This window comes from Lepidochelys kempii, chromosome 10 (genome assembly GCF_965140265.1).
Source record: "Lepidochelys kempii isolate rLepKem1 chromosome 10, rLepKem1.hap2, whole genome shotgun sequence".
NCBI classification, from domain to species: Eukaryota; Metazoa; Chordata; order Testudines; family Cheloniidae; genus Lepidochelys; species Lepidochelys kempii.
Window position 1 is genome coordinate 82206774 of NC_133265.1, and position 17415 is coordinate 82224188.

Sequence of the window (17415 nt, forward strand, 5' to 3'; positions counted from 1 at the left end):
ACGTAAAGAGAGGAATGTAACGTGAGAGAGAATCCAAGTCACTCGCGGTGTTGCCAACCCCATGTGCTCAGAACTCATGAGTCAGGCCACCCAAAAGCGTGAGATTGCTTTGAAAATCATGAGATTTTTAAAAAATATAAATGTTGGGTTTATTTTATTTCTGAGCTTTTCTGCATAACTATGAGGGCTAGAAACTTACTTTTAAAAAATGAAAGCAAAGATTCTCATTTAATCACATGACTCCTTATCCCACATGGCAATGTGGATTTCCTCTCACAAAGCTGCAAGGTGTATTATGGGAAATGTAGTCTGATCTGGGAGCCCAGTTCATAAGGGAAAATGGGGGCCTCAGACTCCTGAACTACAAATACCATAGGGCAATGCACCACTAGAGGAAAATGCAATTTAATTTATTATTGAACTATCTGGAAATGAAGAGTTTCTGGTCAGATCAATAAACCAAAATGAATAATTTTGTCTGAGTTTGGGGAATGTTGAAATATTTCATTTTGATTGAAAAAGTCTAAATGAAACGTTTTCACATTTCCAAATCTAAATTTCTAGGAATTTCTGAAAAATTTTGAAATTTCAACTTTTTATCCTGATTTGGGATGAAAACAAAGGTTGGAATTTCTTGTGGGATGGAAATTCCTCAGCTCTACTTAATGTGCTTTGCAGTCTTACAGAATGGGAGCACTAACAAAAACTTGAGGAGTTGTATCTCTGCTTGTCGTGTCTGATTTATTGTTTAACATGAAGAAAGCAGATTATTGCAGATCCAGGATAGGAAATTATTGCTCTTTTCATTTGTGGAACTCTGCTGTGTATAGACATATTGTGTAAGTTACTGGATACAGGTGGGAGGTAAACAGAGGTGAAAGTAAGCCGGTCCGGTACGGCATATCGGCAAGAGCCAGTATGCCATGCCGGACTGGATTGGGTTCCCCAGGCTTGTGCTTTAAAGGGCCTGGGGCTCCGCGCAGTGGCCGGAGCCCAGGGCCCTTTAAATTGCCCCTCAGCCCTGGGGCTCCCAGCCCCCTCTGCAGCTGGTAGCTCTGGGGGTGATTTAAAGGCCCTGGGGCTCCCAGCTGCAGCCGGAGTCCTGGGGCCTTTAAATATTGATTTAAAGGGCTGGGTCCCGCCTCTTCCTGTTGAGGCCACGTCTCTTCCAGTTGAGGCCACGCCCCATGCTCAGGACTCCAGAGTACCAGTAAGTCCTTTAAGTTACTTTCACCCCTGGAGATAAACAAAGCAATCAGTCCAGTTGTGCAATCTGGAGGTGAAACAAAATGTGTCTATAAAGTCAGTTCTTAACTGAGGACTAAATTAAGAACAGGTTTCAGAGTAGCAGCCATGTTAGTCTGTATTCGCAAAAAGAAAAGGAGGACTTGTGGCACCTTAGAGACAAACAAATTTATTTGAGCATAAGCTTTCGTGAGCTACAGCTCACTTCATCGGATGCATGCAGTGGAAAATACAGTGGGGAGATTTATATACATAGAGAACATGAAACAATGGGTGTTACCATACACACTGTAACCAGAGTGATCACTTAAGGTGAGCTATTGCCAGCAGGAGAGTGCGGGGGGGGGGACCTTTTGTAATGATAATCAAGGTGGGCCATTTCCAGCAGTTGACAAGAACATCTGAGGAACGGTGGGGGGTCGGGAAATAAACAAGGGGAAATAGTTTTACTTTGTGTAATGACCCATCCACTCCCAGTCTCTATTCAAGCCTAAGTTAATTGTATCCAGTTTACAAATTAATTCCAATTCAGCAGTCTCTCGTTGGAGTCTGTTTTTGAAGGTTTTTTGTTGAAGAATTGCCACTTTTAGGTCTGTCATCGAGTGACCAAAGAGATTGAAGTGTTCTCCAACTGTTTTTTGAATGTTATAATTCTTGATGTCTGATTTGTGTCCATTTATTCTTTTACGTAGAGACTGTCAGGTTTACCAATGTACATGGCAGAGGGGCATTGCTGGCACAAGATGGCATATATCACATTGGTAGATGTGCAGGTGAACGAGCCTCTGATAGCGTGGCTGATGTTATTAGGCCCTGTGATGGTGTCCCCTGAATAGATATGTGGACACAGTTGGCAACGGGCTTTGTTGCAAGGATAGGTTCCTGGGTTAGTGGTTCTGTTGTGTGGTGTGTGGTTGCTGACGAGTGTTTGCTTCAGGTTGGGGGGCTGTCTATGCTGACAGCCTGTGCCACACGCTCTCAAAGAAACTGCGGAACCACCTGATCAACATCCTCTACAGCAAACAGGGAAAGATTAAGAATGAGCTCTCGAAACTGGATACTCTCATAAAAAAACAACCTTCCACACAAACTTCCTCGTAGCTGGACTTTACAAAAACTAGACAAGTAATTTACAACACACATTTTGCTTCTCTACAAAAGAAAAAGGACACTAAAGTATCTAAACTACTACATGCCACAAGGGGCCACAACAGTGGTTCCCTTAACCCACCCAGCAATATTGTTAATCTATCCAACTATACTCTTAGCCCAGCAGAAGAATCTGTCCTTTCTCCCCCTGCGCCCTCATGAACATGATACAGTTCTGTGGTGACCTAGAATCCTATTTTCGACGTCTCCGACTCAAGGAATATTTCCAACACACCTCTGAACAACATACTAACCCACAGAGACCTTCCTACCAACACTACAAAAAGAAGGATTCTGGGTGGACTCCTCCTGAAGGTTGAAACAACAGACTGGACTTCTACAAAGAGTGCTTCCACCGACGTGCACGGGCTGAAATTGTGGAAAAGCGCATCACTTGCCCCATAACCTCAGCCGTGCAGAACACAATGCCATCCACAGCCTCAGAAACAACTCTGACATCATAATCAAAAACTGATTATGACTGACAAAGGAGGTGCTGTTGTCATCATGAATAGGTCGGAATATGAACAAGAGGCTGCTCGGCAGCTCTCCAACACCACTTTCTACAAGCCATTACCCTCTGATCCCACTGAGGGTTACCAAAAGAAACTACACCATTTGCTCAAGAAACTCCCTGAAAAAGCACAAGAACAAATCCACGCAGACACACCCCTGGAACCCCGAACTCAGGTATTCTGTCTGCTACCCAAGATCCATAAACCTGGAAATCCTGGATGCCCCATCATCTCTGGCATTGGCACCCTGACAGCAGGTTTGTCTGGCTATGTAGACTCCCTCCTCAGGCCCTATGCTACCAGCACTCCCAGCTATCTTCGAGACACCACTGACTTCCTGAGGAAACTACAATCCATCGGTGATCTTCCTGAAAACACCATCCTGGCCACTATAGATGTAGAAGCCCTCTACACCAACATTCCACACAAAGATGGACTACAAGCCGTCAAGAACACTATCCCCGATAATGTCACGCCTAACCTGGTGGCTGAACTTTGTAACTTTGTCCTCACACATAACTATTTCACATTTGGGGACAATGTATACCTGCAAATCAGCGGCACTGCTATGGGTACCCGCATGGCCCCACAGTATGCCAACATTTTTATGGCTGACTTAGAACAACGCTTCCTCAGCTCTCCGCCCCCTAATGCCCCTACTCTACTTGCATTACACTGATGACATCTTCATCATCTGGACCCATGGAAAAGAAGCCCTTGAGGAATTCCACCATGATTTCAACAATTTCCATCCCACCATCAACCTCAGCCTGGACCAGTCCACACAAGAGATCCACTTCCTGGACACTATGGTACTAATAAGCGATGGTCACATAAATACCACCCTATACCGGAAACTGATTGCTATTCCTACCTACATGCCTCCAGCTTTCATCCAGACCACACCACATGTTCCATTGTCTACAGCCAAGCTTTACGATACAACCGCATTTGCTCCAACCCCTCAGACAGAGACAAACACCAACAAGGTCTCTATCAAGCATTCTTACAACTACAATATCCACCTGCTGAAGTGAAGAAACAGATTGACAGAGCCAGAAGAGTACCCAGAAGTCCCCTACTACAGGACAGGCCCAACAAAGAAAATAACAGAACACCACTATCCATCACCTTCAGCCCCCAACTAAAACCTCTCCAACGCATCCTCAAGGATCTACAACCTATCCTGAAGGACGACCCATCACTCTCTCAGATCTTGGGAGACAGGCCAGTCCTTGCTTACAGACAGCCCCCCAACCTGAAGCAAATACTTGCCAGCAACCACACACCACACAACAGAACCACTAACCCAGGAACCTTTCCTTGCAACAAAGCCCATTGCCTACTGTGTCCACATATCTATTCAGGGGACACCATCATAGGGCCTAATAACATCAGCCACACTATCAGAGGCTCGTTCACCTGCACATCCACTAATGTGATATACGCCATCATGTGCCAGCAATGCCCCTCTGCCATGTACATTGGTCAAACTGGACAGTCTCTACGTAAAAGAATAAATGGACACAAATCAGACGTCAAGAATTATAACATTCAAAAACCAATCGGAGAACACTTCAATCTCTTTGGTCACTCGATTACAGACCTAAAAGTGGCAATTCTTCGACAAAAAACCTTCAAAAACAGACTCCAATGAGAGACTGCTGAATTGGAATTAATTTGTAAACTGGATACAATTAACTTAGGCTTGAATAGAGACTGGGAGTGGATGTGTCATTACACAAAGTAAAACTATTTCCCCTTGTTTATTCTCCCTCCACCCCCCACTGTTCCTCAGATGTTCTTGTCAACTGCTGGAAATGGCCCACCTTGATTATCACTACAAAAGGTTTTTTCACCCCCGCTCTCCTGTTGGTAATAGCTCACCTTAAGTGATCACTCTGGTTACAGTGTGTATGGTAACACCCATTGTTTCATGTTCTCTATGTATATAAATCTCCCCACTGTATTTTCCACTGCATGCATCCGATGAAGTGAGCTGTAGCTCATGAAAGCTTATGCTCAAATAAATTTGTTCGTCTCTAAGGTGCCACAAGTCCTCCTTTTCTTTTTAAATAAAGAACAGTTACTTCAGGAAGAGAGAACATTGTATAGTGAATCTTCAGCTAATATGTTTTCTTATAAATACGTGGCGGCAGCCCTGATTCTTGATATTATAGCTAGAGCAACACTGATCCAATTAACTGCAGTTTGGGATCCTTTTGTGTTTGTATCTCATTAATAGGAAGCCCTGTAAAAATTCCTGTATAAATTGAAATCAGAGGGCAACGATTTTTACCAATATTGAACACTAATGCTGTGCAAAGGGCATGTTTAGCCTGCTGCCATTGACCCAATGGCCCTGTGACTACTGACTCTCCTCCAGGCATAGCTTTGTTCGTTTTCCATGTCTCTGAGAGAAGAAATCCTAGGAGGCTTTCAGCCATTGCTAACCTCTTTCATCCCAGTTCTAAAGGTCTGGCTTATAGCGTCGGGCCAGTGCACTGCCCCTGTGCAATGCCGCTCCTCTTGGTTTCCATTCTACAGAGCTGACGCTGTTCTCCTTCCAAGCAGGCTGAGGCACTGAGATGGCGCATATGTGGTTTAGTTTGGATTCTCTTACCAGAAACAAAGCAATTTCTAGGCCCCACCCAGAAATGACAAGCTGAAATGTAACCTTTTTGTTTCTCCGTCTCTGAGTGTTTGCTTTGCATGAATACACAATGGCAATATAACCTTGGATTGTTTGAACTAGCCAGGAGTGTCACTGGGAGCATTATATTCAACAGTTGTACTGACTGAATAAGCAGACAGGTTTTTTCTGTCATAATGGCACTATCCCACGCAGGGGTGATGGATTGCTTTTCCTGTTGCGCATGCTGTTATCGCTGTGCTGTTCTAATGCTAGTCAAACATTATTGTGAATAGCCAAACTCAATAGCACCAGTGTTAGGCTGGAAAGTCAATATTAGCTGAGCAAACAAAGCAAATAAAGAGTTGCTATTTGCGTAGCTATGAGTATTTGTGTGCTCTGCTGCTGAACAGGGCACTTCGAAAGGGAAAAAAAAAGTGGGCTTCTTCCAGGCGCTGAATGTTTATGTTTGGGATAAAGGAGTTGGCTTTTTTTAAAAATTCACTTTTGTTTCCTCAACAGTGCAGCGGGGCAGGTACTGGCTCCCCCTTGGTTTAGCTAATCTTGGGTAACAACGCTGATTCTAGAAGGGTGAGATGGCTACTGGAGGTACCTGCACTGGCGGCTGGGGCTGTCCAGGGACCCTGACCATACACCTTTGAGTGTGGGAATCCTTGGCAGGCGTTGAAGCGATAAACCATATTTAGTTACCCATTAAAAAGTGACTCCTTTTGAGGAGCAATTCTGTGTTTTATTGTTGTCTCCCTGCAGAGCTTTAATTGTTCCTTTAGGCTGCACTCCTCTGCCCCCAAGGATCCTCCTCTGCAATTCTGAAAGCGGCTGCCCGTGCATGTGTGAGTGCATCTTCGGTTCTTATTTCATTTGCATTTTACTGTTTCTTGTTAAGTTTCTGGCAGTTTTCACAGTTCATTGCGTGACCTTCTAAATGATACATGCCTATTTATAACAAGCTGACTATGGCCCACTGCCACTTGGAGAAGCCCTGGGAACAAAACCCTATAAACTGTTCCTTCATTAACATTGTGCATCTCAATGTATGCATCCAAGGTGCCTGTTAAAGAGGGTGGTGATGGTGACGGTGGTGTCACCCGTCTTGATTTGCGGCTTGTTTCTTAACATGAGATGTCGTTAAATATAAATGGGAAGCCAGGCTAGCTGCGTCTGGTCCTGGCCTCCTTCCCTGAGTTGGGAGCCTTGCAGTGACAATGTGCTGAGAGTACATTTCTCATCTCAAGAGCCTTCCCCCAGCCCCTGCCCCCTTCCCAGCCAATGACTGAAGTGGCACTGCTGGACTCTGGAGGGTACAGTATGTTATGACGGTAGTTTGTGTAGCATCTTTCATGCAAACGTCATCCCAGGATGCTTCACAGAGCTAAATAATAGAGTGAGAGAGTTAAATAATTCATTCCAAAGGCCAAGAGAAGTGAGGAGGTATAGGCCAGGGAGAAAATATATACAGTGTTTGGGGCTGAGCTTGGAAGTGAGGTGGAGAGTCACTGTAGTGGGGAGAATGCAGGGAGGCTGTTCCAGATTGAGGGAGATGCAGAGAAGAAGTCTCTTGCCCGGGCAGTGTCCAGGCTGTGTGGAAGGGTGTGGAGGAGGCCATTGCTAGATGGGCTGAGGAAGCAGGGACAGGTGACAAGCTCAGTCAGCGGTGTGTGTCCAGCCATCACTAGCTGCGAGGATTCTCACTGCCGTGCAGGCTGCTTGAGGAATCTGGAAAGAGCTGGTGGGGACTAAATGCGGGGAGAGGACATGTATCCCAGCTCATCCTGTCTTGCAAAATAAATGAAGGGGCTGGGAGCTTTCTGGAATGCGCAGTCCTTGCCTTTTGGCTGGTTTTGTCACAGCTGATTTGGCGGGAGCAGTTTCCAGGAACTTTGCAGTGAAGGTCCTTTTCAGTTTGCAAAGCCAAATGCAGTGCATCAGTGCAGCCAAGTGGGGAGCTCAGCTGAAAAAGTTGTGGGGTGACTTCTGCTTACCATGAGTTAAGTTGCCCAGGTAATCAGCTGCCCACCCTCTGAAAGCCGGGAAGCTGAGAGGGAGGGATGGCACTTTTTGCCTGCAGGAAAAACAAAACACACCAAGTGGGGGTGCCAGCAAAGCCTGCTTTCTGCACAGTCTGTCCTGCTTCTGCTGCTCCAGGTGGCTTCAGTGCGGCCGGTGAACCCCCACGGGCCGTGTTCCACTCTGGAGGAGCGGGGCTACGGGAGAATGCTGCAGTTTTCTGACATGAGCAAAGCAGGGCTGGGAGGGAGAAGAGACCCCTTTCTTTGACAGTACCAAGGAAGGCCCTCCCCCAAGGGCACTCATCCTACAGCAGGCAGAACAAAAGGTGCAAAAGCTGAGATGCTAATGGTGTAAATCATGCAGCAAACTGGCTGCTGTAGGAGAGGCTTGGCTCAAGGGGGTCCCCAAAGGGCTGAATGATGACTAGCCATGAACAAGAGTACCAGAATGTGAGCCAGGCCTAGTCCTGCCCTTGAGGTACTTCTCTGCCCCACACAGTCATTGTAGTGTCTTTTTATTCTTACACCAGACCTCTGGGGTAGAGAAATATTTTATTATCTCCACTTTACAAGTGGGGAACTGAGGCAGGAAGTCTTAGGTAGAGTGAGGAATTGAACCCAGGGTTCCTGCAGCCCAGTCTAATGCCCAACCCACTAGGCTATCCTTCCTTCACTCCCTTGGCATGAAGACCATGCTTGGCCGGCTCTTGGCCCTCCAGGGTAAGTTGGCCTGGGCTGGAAAGCTGGACTGCTTGTTGCTCTTGTCAGGGACTGGAATGGGACCACTCATGTCCAGCAATCCCCAAAGCACTGAGCTTGCTTTGGATCTGGTGACTCTGGGGAGCTGCTGCTGAGCAAGTCTCCTCACTGCAGGTACTGGCTGGGAAACCACGGTCCTGTCTTAAAGCTTGCAGCTGCAATGCTGCTGTGGGGCTCGCTGCTGTTTGGAGGTCCCTGCATTTGTTTGGGGGTCCTGGATGTTTGGAGGTCCCTGCATTTGTCCCCTCCACACTGGACAACTGCAGTTCTCTGTATTTGAAGCTACAATATGAAGGCAATGCACAGGCTCCAGCCGATACAGAATACGTCTGCCCCCCCTCCTCCCTGGCCTGGGATGTGCTTATCTTCCTCTGTTGTCTCCCACGCAGCTTCTGAGGCCAGTTTAAGGCTTTGCTCCAGATCTTCAATGCAATTAATGGATCAAGCCCCAGCTACGTTACAGACCGAATTTTGATCTATGAAGCCCCTTGACAGCTGTGCTCCCGTCTGGGATAATGCAGATCACAAAGCGTGTGAGGGCTGGGGACAAAGCATTCTCTGTCGAGGGATCTGCTGTGGAAAAATCTTCCACAGAAGAGCAGAGTCTGTCTTTAGGAAATGCTGCAAAACTTTCCTCTTCGAAAAAGCCTTTCCATCATAAGAAACACCCCCACCTTTTCCACCTTACAATAAAAAGCAAACAAACCCTAAAAACAAACAATACCCTCAAAATAACAAACAAATTAATCCAACAAAAATAACCTTACCCTAAGCAGAGTTTATGCACCCCCAAAAGGTAGGAGAGCTAGAACTTCTCCATGAAGGCCACCCGGGACTTCGCTTTTGCTAATCATCAATCAGCCGTGTGTAAGGTGCTCAGATACCATAATGACGGGCAGAGGTAGGAAGCCCTAAGATAGATAGGATGGGGGCTTGGGAGCACAAGCAATAGGATATGGTTGGACTGAGAGGCAGACAGGGAAGGAGAAGTGGTAGGGAAAAGGGATGATGGATGGAAAGGGAGACTGCAGAAGGCTTGGCTAGGTAAGCACACAAACCACCTAGATTCGACCATCACTGGACTCAAGTTTGTCTCCTCCCTCGCAAGCCAGAAATGCAAACGTGCAGTAGGTTTCTCCAGCACTGATGCGTTGAATTTGGCCCTACAGTTTAATATCCTGTGATGTAGTTAAATTTTTGTTTGTTGTAATTTTCCACAGCCATTGAATCTTTGACTTGTTGCATTATCGGTTTGTTTTGTCAAATCGCTGTTCTGACAACGGTTGTTCCCTGGGTCTGTGTGCAGATGTTTTAGAGTTACACACAGGTTGGTGGGTGTCTGTAACGGTACACCCATGCCACATGTAGTTCTCCCGCCGTGTAATTTAGGTACTGTGCTTCTATGGAGCTTTTGAAAATACAAAACTGCCTGCTACTAAATTCCGCTCCGTGAGTCTTGATAGCATGAAGCACATTTACTGTACAAGTCCAGCCTCGGCTAATGCCATTTGGGATAATTATGTTCACATGACAAATGTAGGTGCATTGCTTTTATTTATCTTGAGTGGGTTAACAGGAACTAGCAATGGCAAAAGTAATTATTTTGCTTCTAGGGTGCGGGGATTGCTGATCTGGAACTCTCTCTGAGACGTATTCCTGAAACGTGGAACAGCAGCATGTGAAATGCATGAGGAGCTAACATAGTGCATAAAAATGAACATAATTTCTGAAAGATGGAATTAATGAGGCAATGAGACTGTTTTAATGAGGACAAGGTCTGCAGTAAATGTCACTGTTCCAATGTCTTTATTGTAAATTATAATGTGCCTTTTAGAAAACACTGTCTTGATAGAAAAGAAAGGGGAGACACTGTACCCAGGTGAGCTCTACCTGCAGAAAGAGAGACAAGCTGTTGGATGGTCTGGGTGTCTCTTTCCCGGTGTGTATTATAGCCTGGCACAGAAATACCACAAGAAGTATTTGCAGCCAAGCAGAGCAGGAAACACATTGTCCTTAATTCATGGAGTAAGGTTTCAGCACCCAGTCTCTATCTGTGCGTGTGCATATACATCCGCTTGCATTTTCAGTGTGCGGACTCCTTCGCACGCCCTTGGAAAGGTCTAACCCTTCCATGCACACTAGAGTTAGGGTTTCCTACCAGTGCTATGCTCCCCGCCCCATTGGCATGCCTTTACTACTACTTCCTCGTTTAATTGCCCCCTGAAAACTCACCTTGTCTGTGATGCCCACAGTGAGCCAACAACAATCACTAACTTCTCTCTTTTAATCTTCCTGATCATTTATTGGTTGTGTTACTGCGACCCCATTGTGCCAGGTGCTGTGCAGACACAGAACAAAAAGAGTGTCCCTACCCCAAAAAGCGGATACTCTATTCAAATTTATACCTTACCCTCCCAGAAATCATCGGGGCCACCGAGGTGTGTACACAGTTGGACTGAATACCTAAGGGGTTCGATTATTGTAGCCCCTCCCCTGCACGTTGCCTCTCCTCGCTGCTGTTCCTCACCTTGCTTGTTCTGTTGGGTATAAAATGGGGCAGGGACTGAGTCTCTCCTTCTTTGGTGACGAGCCAAGTATGGGGGCGCCCTAAGTGATAAAACCAATAACTTGCTGCTAGAAAGCCTCGTGGGATAAATGAATTTTGAGGGTGCAAAGACCTCAGCCCCAACACAAAACCCTTTCCCTCATCTCTCCGCAGCCCCAAGGTCTGCCCTGGACTGGAGAAAGCTGGTGATGTGCAGTGTGTCCTGACAGTCTCAGAGCCCAGGCTCTGGCAGGCCAAGGTGGGAATGGAGTTCCCACGCTGAAGGTCTTTTGCTGGGACTCTAGTGGCTGTGAGCTCGAGTGCCTTGGCTGTCTGCCCCCATCCCAGCATCTCCTGGCGAAAGGGGGGACCCCTTCAAGCAGGGCCTCATGTGTCAAATCGAGCATCCTGCTCTTCTGCTGGAAATCAACTGGAAGCCAGTGCAGAGCAGAATGCTGAAGCCACATGCTCCCGATGTGTATTTGGCAGGGTTGCCCAAGGAAAGTACCGCAGTTCTGCCTGGCCCTGGTATGGTCCATGCCAGGGGCACATGCAGGATTCTACTGCTGCTCTCCCGCATAAGGGCCAAGGACAATCTGCCCTTTGGTAAAGGACGCAGACAGTCTGTTGGTTGGGAGCGAAATTAGTCGCCACACAGACAGTTGCCTTTGCCTTGGGTCTGGCTCCTGTCGGTGTTTTCAGTCTCACACCAAGCGAGAGCGGAGAGCTCTGGGCACTGCATTCCAGGATGAAGTGGTGGAAGGGTCATTCCCTGTTTAACCTCTTGCGTCCAATGAGTTTTGGCTCTGAGTTGGGCCAAGTGTGTGGTGCATGTCACGACCAGCGCTAGAGAGACCGAAGTCTTTTCAGAACCGCCTTTTTCTTCTTCTTGCATCTCCTTTTGGTAACTTTCTTGGGAAAATGGATTTCTTCTGCCCACGAGTGTAGTTGATCCTTTGGCCGGCACTGCTACCTCAGTGGGGAGTCAGGTATTGGGGCTTGTTTGATGTGGGCATAGAATCAACAGGTTTGTTTGGCTTACCGACGTTTACCCAGTAGGTGGACCCCTTGAACAAACAACCTATGTCAATGTTGTGCTTCCGCCAAGGACGCTACGTTTACTGTAGCGTATTTAACATGAAAAGGGCATCAATCAAACACACAAATATTGGCCAGGTCACTGTGTGATTTCAGTGGGGGTTGGTTTGATCAAAAGCTCATGTAGCTGTTGTTTAATGTCTCTCATTAAATAAGGCAGATGAACGGCAAGGTAAATAACAGCTCTGTGCTGAGCCTGCCTGCTCCCGCTGAAGCCAGTGGCTGTTGAGTTAAACAGCAGCAGGATCGGGCCCCATGACCTCCCAGGTTTGTACCTCGTGCACTGCACTAAATGCCCCAAAAGCAGCTAAGTGGGTGCAACTGGACAATCCCTATGCTCTTGAGTGCCCTCATGCAGGAAAATAATAAATGACAAAGGCACCCAGCTGCCCGGGGCAGAACACTTTCCACAGAGCGGTCACTCTGTGTCTGACGCATCAGTCCTCATCTGCAAAGGAAACCTGCACAAACTCTTTCAAAAGATGAGCCTCGGAGCTTAAATCATAACTTTGTTAGACTCTAAAACTCATGGACTGAGCAGAGGCACTGGCTTGATGGCTCATTACAACGATCTGTGGCCCACTGCCAACCTCCCTCCTTTGCTTTCCCCCTATGACTGGAGAGGGGTTAACTGGCCACTTCTCCTTGAACGGTTCCTTGAAATACGTGTTAACTACTTGTGCTAAACTATCTGTTCCACCTTGTATGGAGCAGTGCCACGCTCAGTAGCTTTCCAGACCAGAAGAAGAGCTCGGTGAAGCTCAGCAGCTTGTCTCTCTCCTCAGCAGAAGTTGGTCCAATAAAAGACATCACCTCACCCACCTTGTCTCTCTTAGGACTAGAAAAAGGAACCAGTGTAACTAGCATATGAGTGATAAACGGGCCAGGAAGGATGAGCTTGGGGTCAGGGTGCCAGACAAGGACACAGGAGATTTGGGTTCAAATCCTGCCTCTGCCACAGACCTTAGGTAAGGCACTTTAGGTACTGATACAGGAAGGCACTTAGACGCAGGGCTGTCCCTAGAGGGGGTGCGGGGTCCGAGACATAAGCCCTGAGTTTCTATCTGCCGGGGGGGTGCTCTGCCCAGGCCCCACCCCTACTCTACCCCTTCCCCCAAGACCCTACCTCTTCCCACACCCGCCCCACCTCTTCCCCACCCAGTTTCACCCCCTCCCCTGAGCACGCAGCCTTAATCTGTCACGGCCTCTGTTCCCCATTTGTAAACGGGACAGCACATGCCTGCTTCACAGGGGTGTTATGAGGATTTGTTAGCGTACGTGGGGTGGTTGGACGCCATGGTGATGAGCAGCATAATACAAACTATCGAGGAAAGGTGGCATTTCTGATCATGGCTAAGCTTCTTCTTTGCAATTTTCACAAACTATTTCAGCACTTAGATTACAAAGTATAATATCACTATTGCCTTGTGGATATTAATACCCTGCGCATGTTTGGGGAAAGTATTGTTTTCCTTCAACCACAATAGGGGGTGTGTTGCTTTCTGTTTGTTTTTTACTCGCCTTTGCTGGAGTTTGAACAGAGATTTGCTGACTGAACAGTTGACAGAGCAAAACAAGTCTCATCAGCTCAGAAGCCAGCATGCTTTTCTCGTTAGCACGTCCCCCATTGCCCTTCTGCACTGTTCTCGCTCCAGATTAGGCACAGGGGACATGAAGAACGTTAGTTATAATAAAGTTAGTTACCATCTTTGTCTCTTCCCAGGCACTTCTAACCAATTGGAACCTAGCAAGATTTAGGTCTTCTAATTAGTCCATATGCAATTGCTCCATATCGTTGGTCAATTAATTGCAGTACAGAACACCCGTGAACCTTCTATGTCCAAGGGCTTTTTAGGCTATAGCAATCCCTTTTTGACCATATCTTGTCGTTGACACCAGAATGTTCTCACAGCAGGTTATATTCCAGGACTTTACCCTCGTCAGTATTATATAATCTGTCCCTCTTGGGTATTCAACAAGTCTGTTTGAACCATTCCTTCGTGAAAGATGGTTCCTTGACTGGAAAGGGAAGAAATGAACATCGCATGAAATGTTCACTAGTTCTAGTGAACTAGACTGTTCAATGTAGACTGTTCACTAGGGCTAGCGATCCTCTCTAGTCTCTGAGTGCCCACCAGCAGATGTCAGGCTTCCTGTCTTTACCTCTCCGGGGATAGGGTGACCAAGTGTCTGGTTTTCGACCGGAACACCCAGTGGAAAAGGGATCCTGGCAGCTCCAGTCAGCACTGCTGAGTTGGCTGTTGACTGTCCAGTTGGTGGTGCTGCGCTCCGGGAAGCAACCAGCATGTCTCTCCCTCCGGCTCCTACTCATAGGGCAGGGGTGGGAAACCTAGGGCCTGCGGGCTGGATCCAGCCCCATCGTTAATTTAATCTGGCCTGCGGCACCCCCCTCCCCTCCACGGGGCAGGAGCTGCTGCGCTGGCTCTCCAGCTGCGGGGGAAGCCCTGAGCCTCCGCACCCTCACACCCTGCCAGTGGGTGAGTGAGTGGCCCATGGTTAATTTTTTTCTGTGGGTCAATGGCCCATGACAGAAAAAAGGTTCCCCACCCAAGAGCCCTCACTCTGCCCCTGCGCCCCAACCCCCTGCCAAGCTGGGGGCAGTCCCAGCCCAGAGCGCCCTCCTCTACCCCAAGCCCCTCATCCCCAGCCCCACCCCAGGGTCGGCACTCCCATCCAGAGCCCTCACACACCCTCGCACACCAACCCCCTCCCGTATTCTGAACCCTCGGCTCCACCCCCCAGCCCAGAGCCCCCTCCTGCACCCCAAACTCTTCATCCCTGGCCCAACCCCAGAGCTTGCACCCCGAGCCGGAGCCCTCAACTCCTCTTGCACCTCAGCCCCCAAGCCAGCCTGGTGAAAATGAGCGAATGAGTGAGGGTGGGGAGAGTGAGTGACTGGGGGGGAGGAGATGGAGTGAGTGGGGGCGGGGTCTCGGAGAAGGGGGTGGTTACGGGTGGGGCTGAAGAGGTAGGGCGGAGCAGGGGCGGGGCAAACATGTTTGATTTTGTGTGAGTAGAAAGTTGGCAGCCATATCTGGGAATGGAATCATGCAATTCTTCTACTGTCAGACCAGGCCCTGGGCTGCAGTGCCTTGTATATCAACCACGCTTCCCAAGCAGGCCTGGCTGGGTGCAGCACCTGTTGTCCTTCCCTTCAGGAATCTGTGGCCAGTGGTGAACAGAGAGACCAGAAGCCCTTCTTAACCCAAAGTGTTGTTTAATTTTAATGGTTGGAATATAGAAGCATCACATGAGAAGCAAGAAATATTTTAAAACAACAAGCAATCTATACCCATATCTACCTTACCTAAAGCCCTATCCCCCTCTGATGGTGACCCAGGCTGGCCTAGCTGCTTCAGACACCTCCCCGGATATTGGTGTGTGTCAGTCTGACCAGCTATTTTTTTAAACTATTTATTTATTGTCCTTTTGGTTTGCTGGCACCCAGCATTGGCAAAACAAGCTTTGTAACTTGGCTGGAGCCCAGAGATAAGATCTTCACAGTCAACAGCTCAGGCATATAGTGCCCTTCTACAAAAAGGGGAATAAGGACAACCCGGGGAATTACAGACCAGCCAGCTTAACTTCACTACCCAGGAAGGTAATGGAGCAAATAATTAATCAATCAATTTGCAAACACCTACAAGATAATAAGGTGACAAGTAGCAGCATGGATTTGTCAAGAACAAATCATGTAAAACCAACCTAATAGCTTTCTTTGGCAGGATAACAAGCCTTGTGGATGGGGGGAAGCGGTAGATGTGATATACCTTTACTTTAGTAAGGCTTTTGATACTGTCTCGCATGATCGTCTCATAAACAAACAAGGGAAATACAACCTAGATGGAGCTACTATAAAGTGGGTGCATAACTGGTTAGAAAACCGTTCCCAGAGAGCAGTTATCAGTGGTTCAGAGTCAACCTGGAAAGGCATAACGAGTGGAGTCCTGCAGCGATCAGTTCTGGGTCCAGTTCTGTTCAATATCTTCATCAATGATTTAGATAATGGCATACAGAGTACACTTATAAAGCCTGCAGATGATACCAAGCTGGGAGGGGTTGCAAGTGCTTTGGAGGACAGGCTTAAAATTCAAAATGATCTGGACAAACTGGAGAAATGGTCTGAAGTAAATAGGATGAAATTCAATAAGGACAAATGCAAAGTACTCCGCTTAGGAAAGAACAATCTGTTGCACATAGACAAAATGGGAAATGACTGCCTAGGAAGGAGTAATGCAGAAAGGGATCTGGGGGTCATAGTGGATCACAAGCTAAATATAAGCGAACCATGTAACACTTGCAAAAAAAAAAAAGCGAACATCATTCTGGGATGTATTAGCAGGAGTGTTGTAAGCAAGACACGAGAAGTAATTCTTCCACTCTACTCCATGCTGATTAGGCCTCAACTGGAGTATTGTGTCCAGTTCTGGGCACCACATTTCAGGAAAGGTGTGGACAAATTGGAGAGAGTCCAGAGAAGAGCAACCAAAATGACTGAACGTCTAGAAAACATGACCTATGAGTGAAGATTAAAAAACCTAGGTTTGTTCAGTCTGGAGAAGAGAAGACTGACAGGGGACATTATAGCAGTTTTCAAGTATGTAAAAGATTGTTACAAGGAGGACGGAGAAAAATTGTTCTTGTTAATCTCTGAAGATAGGACAAGAAGCAATGGGCTTAAATTGCAGCAAGGATGATTTAGGTTGGACATTAGGAAAAACTTCCTGTCAGGGCAATTAAGCACTGGAATAAATGGCCTAGGGAGGTTGTGGAATCTCCATCGTTGGAGATTTTTAAGAGCAGCTTAGACAAACACCTGTCAGGGATGGTCTAGATAATATGTAGTCCTGTCATGAGTGCAGGAGATTGAACTAGATGGCCTCTTGAGGTCCCTTCCAGTCTTACGATTCTATGATTGTCTCTTAATCAACCTGAAATGTTTGCCAGGAGTAAGCTTATCTCCAGCTATTGTTTTTTGTTTACTGGTTATTTTCCAGTAGCTTGCTATTAAACTAAACCAACATATTAAATACAGTAAACATCCCAACAACCAGGCCACAGAGTGTTCATAAATTATTACAGAGCAGCCCTACCTCTGTCATATGCCCTTTTCGAGATTTGCCTCTCCCACGGATCAACAGTCCCTCGCTAAAGAGGAGAAATTGATGTCTGAGAGGCAAAACCCCTAGTTCTTTATCTGAAAATCAGGACAATGGCAGTTGGAAATGATGGCCATCCCAGTTGCTCCCTCTGTGTTCAGAGTTCAATTTTAGGTGACAAGTGTCAGGCTTTCTAATTAAGCAGGAGCGTGTTGATGACTGAATACAGACTATGGAACTAGCTGGATTTTCAGGCCAGCGTGGATGGGCCCTTCGGGTTAAATGCTGTTGTTTCGTGTTTGTGTTATTATGCACTGATACA